The following is a 12,590-nucleotide window of genomic DNA, read 5'->3' as shown; positions in this document are numbered from 1 at the left end:
TGATAGTAGCTTGGGAGATTCAGTCTGAGTGTGCCCTCTTTTAGAAGTCATGATTAGAAATCTTGGTGCCCACATACACACAATAGGAATATGCATTTAAGTGGAACCTAGAGTGGCATATAGTATGAGTGTAGGTAAGCAGAGTAGACAGCAATAAGATACACTTACAGAATTAACACAAACTAGCACAACAGTCACATACTGTACAATGCAGAATATATAATGTCCAATACTGGTACAAATAACTGCAAATGCACTCCAATTAACTACTGTGTTATTTAGTGATCAAGTAGGATATATGTACAGTAAATGCTGTAAACAGCAGTAGTTTTTAAAAGGGAGACTAACCCAAATCACTCCTGGAGACTTTATGCTGCATGCTGAATCTGGCACCATGTGTCTCGGAGAAATGAGCAGGGTTTTGAGCTTGAGGGCTAGAACCTGCGATAAAATGACACCCAAAGCCAGGGGAGGAAGCTACATGCTGTAGCAGCCTCCACTATATGCTTACCCCACCTGGTTCTAATGATCCCTGTGCAAAATGAATGATTACACCCAGCCTGTGCTCAATGCCCTGGTGATCTAGTGGAGACCCTCCTGCAGGCAGAAGTGTCCATGCCAGCCGCCCAGTGGCATAACAATAGCCACGCAGACCCCACAGCGGCAGGGAGGCACTGAGTAAAGTTTGGGCACTGAGTAAAGTGACCGCCCCGTTAAAGCAGACCATTTAAAACGGTCTCCTGTAAGGCGGTGGACATTTTGTCTGGGAGATTTTTCATTATAGCAGAAGCTGAGCCAGGAGGAGCGCAGGGACCGGTCACCGCAGACAAATAGAGCTGTGTGTCTGGGTTACAGAGGTGGCAGTGGCGTCAAGCATCAAGTGGCAACATGGGTAAGGAAGGGGGGTGTTATCTTTTCGGGGGGGGGCAAAAATTCCAGGTGGGGGGCCTGCATTTGAAGTTACGCCACTGCAGCCGCCGTGTGCCATCTTCCAAACCCGTGGTGGGACAGCAATCCAAATGCACTCGCAATGAGCTCTTACATGCCCCTTGATGCTGGCCATGCTGTCCTTGGGGTTCAATCACCTGCAGTGCTAGCACACTGTGAATTCCCCCAGCTGAAATAACCACAACATGAAGCTGCAGCCAATGTGTTGACCCAGGGGTGTTGGAGCTGCAACGCTGTAATCACTAGGAATAACAGCGCTGCATGCTCATCAGTTTCAAAAAGAAACACTTAAAAAAACTTATGGGATTGCTCTAGCAATCCCTGCTGAATAACATGGTGCACCAGAACTCTCTGGCACCAACAAAAAAAAAACTGATGAGCTGAGCATGGAGGCGAGGTTATATGAGAGGGGATCTGTGCATCCTGGGAGTCCCAAGAACTGAACTGTTTGGTGCTCGGTCCTCTGAACCTGTGGGACCATGAATCCCAAAGAAGTAAAAAAGTGTGACCACTTTACTTGCAATTATTAAAGTACTCAAAAAGCTTTTGTGGGCATGGTGCTTTTTAGCCATAGATTTTTTCATACTTAGACCATATGCTATCAATTGTACCGGACAGAGACATTTAGTGTCTGTGAACAAGCTGTGTAGTTGCAAACTTGGTTTTTTTTTATTGTTCTTAATAAAAATAAATATTTGATCATATTGGAGGTGCATATTTCTATAAAAAAAGGAAATGTTTCATAGTTTTAAACTCAGTATTCTTTACTACTATTAGAAAAGCATTTTGTAGGGTTATTTCAGTTACTTTCAGAGATTGTAATATGTGTTTTATTAATGTATGACCCAATGTTTAAATTAGTCTGATTGCCTGAGGAGTAATAATTGAGTAGACCACATGCAATAAAAAATTGAAACAGTTACAAATTTCAAGTAATTATTTTAGGCTTAAATATGTATTATATAACCTAAAATATGTATGTAATTGTAATACCTAAAATACATAAGAAAAGTCACAGAGGCTTAAATGTGCACTTAGGGCCTTATTTTGGTTCATTCTTTCTGACAAAATCCTTCTTAGATGGACAAAACCATGTGCACTGCAGGGGGGCAGATGTAACATGTGCAGAGAGAATTAGATTTGGGTGAGTAATTTTGTTTCTGTGCAGGGAAAATACTGACTGCATGATTTTACACTGCAATATAGATCTCACTTTGAAGTAAAACCCCACCCAAATCTAATTCTCTCTGCACAAGTAACACCTGCCCCACCTGCAGTGCACATGGTTTTGCCCATCTAAGAAGGATTTTGTCAGAAAGAATGAACCAAAATAAGGCCCTTAGTTACAATATGCAATAATAACAATAGATGCAGTATGAGTTGTTAAAATGGAGGCACCATCATTTCCATTATAACACGATATTATAGAATAAAGAATGTGCCTTTTTTGAGAAAATGCTGTACTTCAGCACATAATGATTCTGGCTTCCTTCTTTTATGATAAAAATGATTATCTCTTTTTTAAAATCACATTGAAAAAAATTGATAGTTATATGGTACTTGACTTTTGATAAATGTACAAATGATTACTACTGTACATAATCGCACCATATGTCAGTGGAATAATTAGGGTTGAAATTGACAGTTCACAGCACTAATTTGAATAGAATCTTAATTAAAAAGACTTTATTATTAAATCTCAATGGGGTTTCCTTAGTTAATATTGAAATTGTATCCCTTACACCATGGCTTTCACAATTAAACACTGTTTCACACAAATCTTGTGAATTACCTAAAACCTTACTAAAATCATCTAAGGATTTTCTTGCAGTATATCAAACAATATCGTCATCGTAGTGGGAAATATTAATGCAGCAAGCTCTCTTGCAATTACCATCTAACCTACTGATTTCATTACGGAAATTAAATTCATTATTCTCTTTCTGTAATTATAGATGTCATTTATCAACATTAACCCTGGGTTTGGATACAATTTGGTTAAAGTCCAGTTAATCAAATAACTACTGTACATGGTATTGGTTGAAGTGAAAATACTGTATAGTTCATTTAACTATATTTGTCTCATTTTCAAATAATCAATCTCTATTTGTTTATAGATGCTTAATTTAAGTTTTCCATTTTGTGCCCAATACATTAGATGACATGTATAGATTGAGAATTATAATAACATGGCACATGATATCATATAGAAAAGGTGCCACTTTTTTTAATCATATTGGCTTTGCCTATATAAATTCAGAATCAGCTTTATTGGCCATGTATACATGTGTACAATAGGATTTTTTGTGGACAACACAGCAGCACCAGTATGAGAACGAGAAGAAGGGGAGGGCTGCATACATTATAAGCTTTTTAATCCTTACGGTAGTTTATTTTATTTTAAAGGGCAGAGATCAGGATTTCGCTTGCTTGGATGCAGTTGTTCAATTGGTGGATGGCTAATGGGAAGAAGCTTCTTGCAGATCTGGTAGTCCTCACAGTAAAGGACCTGAAATGTCTTCCCGATGGTAGAATCTCAAACAGGTTGTAACCTGGGTGCAGCTTTTCTGTCTGACACAATCCTTCCTGCACGCTTAATAGCCCTGGCTGAGTATATATCTTTGATAGGGGGGAGGCCAGTTCCAATGATCTTCTCTGAAGTCCTCACCACCCTCTGTTGTCTGTCTTTGTTTGTCATTTTCACTGCCCCCCCCCATATCAAATTGTGATGGATGAGCATAGGATGGACTCCACAGGATCTGCTGTGTGTTTTCTACACTGCAATCGTGGAGTGTTGAATTTCTTGAGTTGCCTCAAGAAGAACAGTCGCTGTTGGGCTTTTTTGACATTAGTGGTTAGGCCGATGACAGTGGTGTCATCCGCAAATTTTATGATTTCGCCATTGAGGGGCAGTCGTTAGTTTAGAGGGAGAAGAGCAGTGGGGAGAGGACGCATCCTTGAGCGGCACCAGTGCTGATCGTGAATGTACTGGACATGTGGGCACCGGCTTTCACCACCTGTGTACTTTCCATTAGGAAGTCCGCAATCCAGGAGCATATTGATTATGCTACTCCTAAGGAATGGAGTTTTGGTTGCAGGATGTAGGGGCGATGGTGTTGAAGGCCAAGCTGAAGTCCACGAATAGAACTCTCACATAGGTGCCGGGCAGGTTGAGGTGTTGTAGAATATAGTTGAGCCCCAGGTTGACCGCATCCTCTACACTTCTATTTGCATGGTAGGCGAACTGCATGGGGTCGAGATGGAGGTTGCACACTTTTTTTAGATGTGTCAGAACGAATCTTTCAAATACTTTCATGGCCACTGAGGATAGAGCGATTGGCCTAAAGTTGTTTAGGTACTTTGCTGGTGTTTTCTTTGGGACCGGGTCATTGACTGAGAGATTAAAGGATTCAGGGACCTTACAGGATGCTAGAGAGGAGTTGAAGATCTCTGTGAAGATTGGGGCCAGTTCTGTTGCACAGGACCATAGGGTTGATGGTGACACTCCATCAGGTCCCGTAGCCTTCCTTGGTTTGACCCTTTTAAATAGTGCTTCTACTTCCTCCAAGTACACGTGTAGAGCCTGGGGTGGGAGATGCGGTGTGTCTGGGGGGGTGAGCATGGCCTTGCTAGGATGGTCAGGCGTAGAGATGATGCACTGGGCATCCTGCTCGAATCTGCAGTAAAATATGTTTAGGTCTTCCGTCAGTTCCTGATGTATTTCAGGCTGCCTGGGGGCTTTCTTGTAGTTTGTAATACATTGTATGCCCTTCCAGACAAATGTTTTACAAAGGGGTAGTCTAACAACCTATTTATATAAATAACTTTTGCCATTTATCTCAAACTCTGCTTTGTTGAATATAAAGTACTATAATAAACATACCCGTTTCAAAAAATAATTTGTAATATAATTCATTGATTTGCTATTCAACCAAGTGAAGTGGAATCTTGTAGACACACCAGAATTCCAGCTCGCTATCCTCGGTGGGTGGTGAGCTGAAATGCATTAAAGCGTGGCTAAACCTGACCATAATGAGCATGATATGCGGAAAAAAATAGCTCAAATGAATATCACCCTATGATCAATTGAATAGTACTTGTGATCATTAGTAATATAGCTGGACAGCTCTTGTGTACTATAATATTGTAAAGTGTGGCTGCAATGGAATATCTATGATTTGAAAGATGGTGGATTGTTGGGACATTGCTCTCTATGGGTTTGTCAGCATAAAATAATTCCATGGGCAACTGTGAGTACAAATACATACTTTAGGAATTTGATATATGAGAATTACATGCACAATACAACTGATGAGTAATTGCAGTTCAGTTGACTGCAAAATTCAACCTGTGGCATGAACAACCATCTTTATCTAAATTTGTTAACTGAGAACACCATGCAAATGCATAGTTTGTGGGTCAAAATTGTTCCACCAGGTAATACATGTTTGTCTATTTAGTATTTAAATCAGTACAGACAATATTTATCACACTTTGCAACTTACAGTAAATGATGTCAGCTATACCTGTCATTCAAGCAATGATTTGTCTAAGTGTCTATTATATAAATTGCCTTAAATCGTTAAGTGATATTCTGGAATAAGCTATCAAGCTGTTAAATGGGACAAGCCAAACACTATGGAAAACTACATGGTCAAGTCTTTGGTTCAGTAAATTCATCATTTAACTGGGATACATACTGTAGGGATGATCACAGTTAGGATGCCGGTGGTCAGAATACAGATACCGGTATCCTAATAAAGGGAATCCTATCAGTGGTTAGGTAAGTATAATTAACTCTCAATCACTGCAGCCTTATCCTCACCACCAGCAGTCTAATCCTAACCTTCCCTGTTAGTGTATAACAATAACCCTTCTAATTTGCAATCTCAACCTAACCCTCTTAAACTGAAACCTAACCCTAAACCCACTTCTATGTGCTTAACCTTAACTCTCTCTCCCCAAAGCCTAACCCTAACCTTCCCCTCTGAATCCCTACCCGAAGTATCCCACTAGATTCTAAACCTAACCTTCCCCCACACATGGCCTAACACTAACCCCATCCACATACTTATGATTGGAATGCTGGCCGTCATTGGCATTCTCCTTGATGTTGACATTCAAGTGCAGGTCTTCTGGCCCCTAGTCAGAACTCCACCTTCCCGACCTTGATGCTAACCGTATTCCTATTTATGTCAATAAAAAAAAAATCATATTTGCTTAATATGATGAAATACCTTCTGACCTATCTAAACACAAATAAAGAAATATATATATAGTGGCATTTTTAAGGGCTAATGAGGAATTACATATGTAAATTAAAAATGCGTTTTAATGCAATTTAAAATGCAAAAGTTAAAATAGCCACATCTCATTTAAACAAAAGCCTGGACTGTCAATTGTTCTCAGGGCTAGTCTGTTCCTATGAAGTCCCCATATATATAGCAACATATAATGTCCACAGATACTAAATGAGTTCTCATTAGAGGTTAGTAGTTCCTTAAAGGTATATTTACATTATTTTAGCCACTGGAGGATTTAATAGTTGTTTAGAAGCATGCAAGCAGGACCCTCTACTATTACCTCTACCTACCTGTAATCACCTGCCAGTATATTATAAGACCATGGGTGCAATGATACTCAACAAGGTGCATCATAGTGTTGCCACGGTACATGTGTCCGTGCACACCTGTAGTAAAATGCTATTTAGATGCTAAAAAGTGTGGGATTGAATGGTACAATTATAATACGCTAAAGCAGCCTGAACACACCAACCCATTCATAATAATGACAAATTTAGTATATAAAGTCATCCAGGACTTCATAGTGCCTATTCTACCTAAGAGCAGGTGGGCGGAGAGCTAGTCCAAGCTGAAGGAGTATCCAGCATCAAGTGGACATCTGTATACACAATATAGAGTAAATGGTGGAGTGAAGTGGACTGGACAGTAATAGCTGCACTAAGTCAAATGTTATGTTATAATGTCAGCCTTTTCCCCAAAACATGGCCAATGTAATGGTGGGCATATTAATGCTCTGAAATTTAAAGAAGGATGCATTTGATTTTTTTTAAAGCCAACCGGAATGCATTGCATAGTATAACAGTTGCTAACCAGGATGTAATAGTACCTGATTTAGCAAGTCTCACACAAAAGTAGCCATATAAAGTCAGACACACAGTAAATACAGCTGTTTTTTTTGGGTGTATTTGGCAATAATGTGAATCAATAACAAGTACACAATTGCAGCACATTTGCAACAAATATTTATTTTTAATCTTAAAAATGCAACATATACTTTTAAAATAGCTCCTGTACTGTACATGTAAGTTATGCACAAACAGCTCCTGTTGATTAAAATAATATGCAGCATGCATATACTCTATATACAATTGTGATTGTACACATGTGCCTACGTACTAGCTTTCAAGTTGAAAAGTCCATCTGGTACGACTCAATAGTGCCAGGTGACTTTGTCAAATAAATAGTGTCTTATTGGCAAAACCTAGTGAATCTGCTGATTAAATTGATATGCAGCATGTCTACATTTGGTGTGTAACTCAGTGGCATAGCTACATATGTGGCAGACCCTGCGGCGGCTTGAGGGAGCTGACAGGCTGAACTGACAGGTGACCCAGGCAGCAGTGAGCGCTGAGCATATTGAATGAGCGGATCCCCACCGCGTGCACATGTAATGAGCGGGTCCCGCTCAATATGCAATGTGCTGGGTCCCCGCTCAGTAGATATGCACGGAGTGGGAACAGCTCAGCGCTCACTGCTGCCTGGGTCACCTGTCAGCTCAGCCAGCGGCATCCATAGTCCGTCACCTCGCCCCATCTTGGGGGGGGGGGGGGGTGCAATTTTTCTTTTGGCAGGGGGGAGAAAAATTTCTAGCTACGCCACTGGTGTAACTGTGGCTGTATCTGCATATGAAATATGCTACATGACCCTGCTTTCCAGGAAAACACTGTAACATTCAATTTCTTATGTAAATACAGAGACAGTCATGCATTGAATAAAGACATATTTTAATCAGCAGATGTTTGTGTCCTAATCACTCTATTTTGCAAATAGGGTTTTACGGATGCTGTCTGGGCGCTGGGTGTAACTACCGGTGGCTGGAGATCAGGCGTGAGCCCGTGACCGCTGTTTAGGACAGCCACGACGAACCCTACACTCTCTCTGTTGAGCACCTCGGGCAGATGACAAACCCCTGCAAATGCTAGTCTTCACCTGTTGCCGCCGCATCCGAAGGAGCGAGTTATGCCCGCTCCAACCCCGATGCAGCTAGGTCTATGAGGGGACAAAGAGCTTGCAATCGTCAGAGGTTGGCTCAAGAGGAATGACTAGCTAATGGGCCTATGCTGGTAATGACCCCTATCTGCCGGCACCAGGCCAAGGACGGGAATGCAATCCAGTCTTAGGCACACGAGAGAGCTGAGGGGAATCTCAACGGAAAAGTAACAAGGGCTGGAAGCGAATCCCCAAAACCAATAACCAGAATAAACACCCTGCCTACCCCAAAGGACTAAGGAAGGCAGGGGCGTAACTAATGTCTTCTGGGCCCCATAGCAAAATTTTTGAAAGCCCCCCCCCCCCCCCCAGGTGGAGGGGAGAGTGCAGGGGAGAGATATGGGGGGGGGGGAGAGGTGGAGGGAGGAGAGAGAGGGGGTCTAGGGAAGAAGAGAGAGAGCAGGGAAGAGAATAGAAGAGGTGGGGTGGCGACGGAGAGCAAGGGTTAAAGCCCCAATCCGATCCTCTCCCCTCCACGACCACACTACAGGCTGCCCTTTGTTTCCCCCACACACCCCCCTTAATTATACATGGTGCTATATACCTGCAGCTTTGCGGGCGGGTCCCCTCGTCAGCGCCGGGACTTTCTGTCGTCAGCGCCGGGTTTCACACGCTGCAGCCTGTCTCCAGCTCTGCTACAGAAATCATCTTCTGCAGACAGTTCTTGCTCCCGCGCACAGCATTGGCGCAAGTCCTGCGTCGCTGGTTTAACGCTGGGGCTGGCAAGCGGCAGCATCATAGAGGGGAGGGGTTGAAGGATGGAGGCTGGATCCGCTGGACCACCTCCCCCTTCATTAAGCAAATCATCGGCATGGACGGGGGAGGAAGGAGGGGGCATGGTGGGACAGCACAGCAGACACTGCTGTACAGACGAAGGGGAACTAACCCTTCCCATTCAGCGCTACATAAATAGAAGTAAAGGGTGCAGGGGATTGCCTGCTGGGTCCTCGGGCCCCCCAAGGGCCCGGGCCCCATAGCAGCTGCACCCCCTGCACCCTCCATAGTTACGCCACTGAAGGAAGGGTAACGAGAACAGAAATAAGAAATTGGTAACCACCAGAGAGGGAGACAGGCTGGACCCATGGAGGGGTGGAGGCCTGTGCCCTCAAATAAAACAAACAGGCTAGTAGCAAAAAGATGGTAATACTGGCCGGCTGGCTGCCGGTAGATAAAGGTAAAAACCAGGCTCCACTGGAGCACTTATGTGACCTGGGACAGATGATGGAACCTGAGCTGTCAGCAGGGTCACGAAGGGACCAAGAGGCACAGACCTGGAACAGAGTCTGGGAGCTGATAACCAGGGCGGGCAGCAGGACTGCTGGAGAACCTTAGCAAGAGACTCCAAAGAACTGAAAACCACCGGGGACCAGAAACAGCTTGGCAGATCTGCAGAGGATATATCATGGGATCCAAACAGGAGGCCGGAACAAGGGACCAGGTAGCATGGCTCAGAGCTGACATAAGTTCCCTGCACAGGAAGCAGGAACTGAACAGGAAGCTATCACTGGCAGAGTATTGCAGGAGAGCCTGCCCTATAAAGGGCTCAGGTGATTAATTACACCTGAAGATCCAGGGAGCTCCCAGGCTTGTGCTTAACGAGCTAATTACCTCACAGCCTTGTGAATAATTGCTCACAGAATATTGAGCGGATGTGGCACAGACCTGCCACTGGAGGCCACCAGTGAGTCAAATGCTGAACACAAAACCAAAGCAGACTGAATCAAAAATCCAGATTCCCAACATAGGGTGCTTTTTAACAGTGATAGTTGCATAAAGACGCCCATAGCTACAGTCACACGGAACTCATGTGTCATGTCATTTCTGTAATTTTTCCCATCAAATAATCTGTATATAATTGTTACTGTATATGCATAAATGTTGTGCTTCCCGTACAGTGTTTTCCAGCCAGTGTAAAATTATTTGGTATGGTGATCACATTATTTGGTGTGGAAACTAAAGTTTAATGGACTTTGAAATTCTAATGGATAGTTCTGTATTCAAAAATGTAAAGTAATTGTACATAAATATTAAATCTGGAAAGTTTGTATATATAGGAATAAATGTAAGAGGGTGCGAGAACCTGGAGGTGGAGTTTGACCAAGAATGATTGTATCTTTAAACCAGTATTATTTAAAGGGAAAACCAACCTGGTTTTCCCTTCTAAATTATTGCTGCTGAAAGAAATGTGTCCATTCTCGAAAAAACTCCCATACCTTCAGCTTCTCACACCCAATTACCTAATAGAACTTTTATGTGAAATGTTTGAATCAGTACAAGGCTCTATTACGAAACATAAAACCCTGTTTTATACAGCATTTATCCTGGAGAAAATAATTATTTTCTCTTATCCCTATGTTTAAAAGAGAAAAATGCAGGGAAGTTAACAATTTCACTGAGGTTTCTTGTTTCTTAAGAGATGTGTCTTTTCTGTGCTTTACACATCTCCATAACCCGGTTCCAGTATTAGAAATTAGTTACAGTAAGTTATTTATGGCGAAGAGATACTTTTTTCTTTTCCAAACTTTTCTGCAAAAGTTAAAACCATTTTTACATGGTACAATGTTTTACAATGTGCTCATTAGGTTTATCCTGGGCCATAAGGAGGGTGGTGTGGCTAGTGCTGATACCAGGGAGTATGCAATTTGTCCATAACCCACCCTGATCACCCAATGGCCTGCACTGTTGGAAAGAGATCATGATTTTTTTCTGTACTTCCGCTCAGAGCTGTACTTAAACTCAGAGCATTTCCTTGCATTTAGTTGCTGATTTGCCTGTGTCCCCACCCACCATTACAGCACCTGGTTATTATGGTTATGCACATGTCAGAGGATCAGTGTGGAGTGGGGGGCTCTGTTATAGGACTGAGTATATCTATCATGGACATCACTGTATGAATAATGTGTTTACTATTTTGTCAGACTCATCTTCACAAACACAGAACTTAGGATTCATTGTCTGACAATGAGCTTTATGTTTGTAGGGAATATTTTTTTCCCTATAGTATTGTAACATAGTCATTTAACAGCAGTTTACAAAGTGAAATAAACACATAGTGCTGAATTGCACTTTAATTCTTTTTGAAAATGATACCAACTTTCATTTGTGTGTTGGTTTATTTCTTTACTTAGCTGGATTCGTTCAACTTCTCAATGGTGATACTGTTTGTTCTAACTCTTTCTCTTGAACTCTTATTGTCTCTTTCAGTCTTTAATTTTGTAGAACACATAACTGCAATTTTAAATTGCAATGTGGCAAAAGTGTAAAATGATACATTTAGAACATCTAAGGCCAAGAACTGTCACAGCTGAAAGCAGAGATAAAAATGAGAAGTTGGGGTGGGGCGTGTACTCATTTTATTTTTTTCTTATTTTATATGTATTTCTTATTTTCCTCTATCTATTTACATTTCTCGATGTTATGCCATCTTAGTGAGCTTGATCCACACTGCGGAGATATAATGCCCATGCAGTTATCTAATCAGTTAGTGTTGTGTAATGTCACGCATTACACCGTAATATATATCCACTTTGTGCTCCATCCAGGATTCTGCATAGTGGCTGGAGAAAGTGTCCCTAGAAGCAGCGGGTTGCCATGGCAATGGGCCAGCAGGGATGATGTCAGCAGGGGGAGACATGATTGTTACCTGGAAGCTGGACACCGCACCTGGCCCCCAGGCAGATTCAAGTAGATGGTTAAGTATCAGCCCACACCAAACAGGTTTTTTCACTTTGTACCAGTTTTGATGAAAATGCCCTTGAGGCATTAAAACGAAGACTATGGGGGAAATTTACTAAAGGAAATTTGTAAAAAAAATAGGTGTATTTGTATTTAGAAATACACTTATTTTTGACGTTTACTATCCCAAAATACGGCAATTCATATACATATTGATGTGCTATCAATACGAATACGTATTGCCATATTTTCGGGATAGTAAATGTAAAAAATAAGTGTATTTCTAAATACAAATACACATATTTTTTACAAATTTCCTGTAGTAAATTTCCCCCTATGTGTTTTGGTATATCATTTTGAATATAATCCATTTACTGTACAAATCCCCTGTATTATAGCAGGCTTGCTGTCGAATCAGGACACAGCGAGCATTAATCAGTGTTTGTGTAAGTATTTAATGGCATACATGCATCAAACCAATGTCACAGCAAACATACTGTACTTCACATGAAAACAAAAGATATTCATTTTCCAACCAGTGCTCCGTATGCACCATGTCTCAGTACCGCTGACCACTGACAGTCTAAAGCCAGTGCTACAACACTTTTTGGCATCATTTCTTCAAGCAGCAGACTGAGCAGGGTTTAAATCCCTGCTAGTACAATCAGACCACTC

This window comes from Crinia signifera, chromosome 1, assembly GCF_055691185.1.
Source record: "Crinia signifera chromosome 1, ASM5569118v1, whole genome shotgun sequence".
NCBI lineage: Eukaryota > Metazoa > Chordata > Amphibia > Anura > Myobatrachidae > Crinia > Crinia signifera.
This window is presented reverse-complemented; position numbering follows the sequence as displayed.